General features: G+C 46.2%; 1 protein-coding gene across 1 annotated transcript in view; it reads right to left on the bottom strand.

Moving 5' to 3' along the window:
• Nucleotides 1–2,500, bottom strand: part of LOC143122301 (transcription factor 12-like) — a gene marked incomplete at its 3' end in the record, with an annotated part of 57,228 nt that overhangs the window by 31,194 nt on the left and 23,534 nt on the right. The window lies entirely within an intron of this gene.

The following is a 2,500-nucleotide window of genomic DNA, read 5'->3' as shown; positions in this document are numbered from 1 at the left end:
TACATGAGCAGCAGACTGAGTCTACATCCACATCCACTACATGAGCAGCAGACTGAGTCTACATCCACATCCACATCCACTACATGAGCAGCAGACTGAGTCTACATCCACATCCACTACATGAGCAGCAGACTGAGTCTACATCCACATCCACATCCACTACATGAGCAGCAGACTGAGTCTACATCCACATCCACTACATGAGCAGCAGACTGAGTCTACATCCACATCCACATCCACTACATGAGCAGCAGACTGAGTCCACATCCACATCCACATCCACTACATGAGCAGCAGACTGAGTCCACATCCACACTATTCCACCTTCGTCTGAATCCCACAGACTGCTGTTTCTGTTTCTCCTCTCATCCACACTACTATGGCATTTTCAGGCGCCTGAAATGGACCGATTTGAAAGCGACGTCTACCCCATATTAATCTGAATATGCAGGCTCTGTGTATATGCATGGACAGTGAATCCATAAACATTTGAAAACGATGCCATAAAACCCAATGTTCCCATCCTGATTGGACCTTGTCAGTCTGTCAGCTGTGGGTGCAACATGGAGACCAAAATACAAGTTTTACTTGCTGTCCTTGGTAGCATATGTAGTGCATTTAAATAAGGCATTTTACATTGCATGAATGGTCATGTGACTCATGTGAATAATAAACTTTTTTTCCGAAAACAATGCTATCATGACGTAATTTACGTAATGAGCATACGACCAGAGAGGGTTAAAGTGTCACACAGAGGCAAAATAACCGTATTCTCTGGCTAAGACCACAGGCTGTATATATAGCACTTGCCACATTCATAGCCTACTGTCAATCCATCAAAACTTTGCTGAAATGTTGTGGTCCGATGCATAGACTTCTATATATACAGTCTATGCATCGGACCACAACATTTCAGCGAAGTTTTAATGGATTGACAGTAGGCTATGAATGTGGCAAGTGCTGTTTAATCACAGAATTCACAGATTTATCTACGAACAACTAGGACACTTAAGAAAGGTAAATGTAGACGTGGTGGTAATGAAGTAAGGGGCTATATTAACCCAATCTCTCGGTGCAGCTATCACAAGAGTTACACGAGTCAGACTACGTGCCTACGTTACATCTACGTCCCCTGAGCCTGCACAGAAAACCTCGTCGACCAACAGGAAACAGTTAAAATTTGCTTCAGACGTCTATGATGACTCTGTCCATATCTTTTACTGTCTCTGCTTAAAACAAAAGCAGCGTAGCTAGCCTGAGTGGACCCTCTCCACCCTTCAGCAGCCCTCGGACTGCCCTGCCCCTCAGGGCCTGTGTCCTCTTCACACACTACAGAAAGCTCAAGCCATCAGTCTGCACTGCTTTCAACTTTATTTTTCCGACACAACACACACACACACACACACACACACACACACAAGCACGCAAGCTCAGGCCAGTGTGTGGCTGCAAGAAGTGTGTGTCACTGAATCAATACAAGAACAGCGCTTAATCAGCGTTCTCTTTTAAACAAGCACACACACACACACACACACACACACACACACACACACACACACACACACACAGCCAGGCATCCAGCTGCTGTTAGGACAGCGTTCCTTTCATCTTTCCGCTGGGTTATTTGGATAGGGTGCAGAAGACAGAAGAAGGGATTAACTCTGTGTGTATGTGTATGTGTGTGTGTGTGTTTGTGTGTGTGTGTGAGAGAGAGCGGGGTGGGGCTGCTGACTCCAGACATCACCCTTGTCTTTGGTGAAGAATGTAGACACTAACATGACACAAACACCAAAGCAACACACACACACACACTCACACACACACACACACACACACACAGACACACACTTCTGACTAACAGCCATTTGGGTGGGGTGGAGCTAAGATTTGGAAGCACCAGACCCTCAGCTTTAAAGACACACACATACGCGCACACACACACACACACACACACACACACACACACACACACACACACACACACACACACACACACATACACACACACAGAGCAGTGGTGTGTGTGTGTGAGGGGCATGACTTCATACGCTCATTCACTCCAGATGGACAGAGGGTAAGAATAGAGAGGAAGAGAGAAAGAGAGAAACAGGGAGAAAGAAAGACACACACACACACACACACACACACACAGATCACCTGCCATAAACACTCAGCCTTTCAACTCCAGAGCAACTTCAAACAGCAGTAAAGCCCTGATGATGTCATCTGCTCTGATCATCCCGCATGGGGCAACGTGGGTCTCATTTTTGGGGGAGCAAGACACACACAAAACACACACACATACACACACACACACACACACACACACACACACACACACACACACGCATGGTCACACTCTTCCTGTCTCTTGTGCATATGATAGTCTTAAGCCTAAAGAGCTCACTGAGACCTCTCTGACTCATTGACACACACATGGACACACACGCACATGGACGTGCACATGCACACACACTTTCATAACCCCTACAAAACAACA

The sequence above is a fragment of the Alosa pseudoharengus genome, unplaced genomic scaffold, assembly GCF_046254945.1.
Source record: "Alosa pseudoharengus isolate Yale_2024_CS ecotype anadromous, Long Island Sound unplaced genomic scaffold, YU_APseudo_1.1 YU_APseudo_1.1_scf_135, whole genome shotgun sequence".
Taxonomy (NCBI): Eukaryota; Metazoa; Chordata; class Actinopteri; order Clupeiformes; family Clupeidae; genus Alosa; species Alosa pseudoharengus.
Note: the sequence above shows the minus strand (reverse complement) of the source record. Positions and strands in the feature narration are given on the sequence as shown.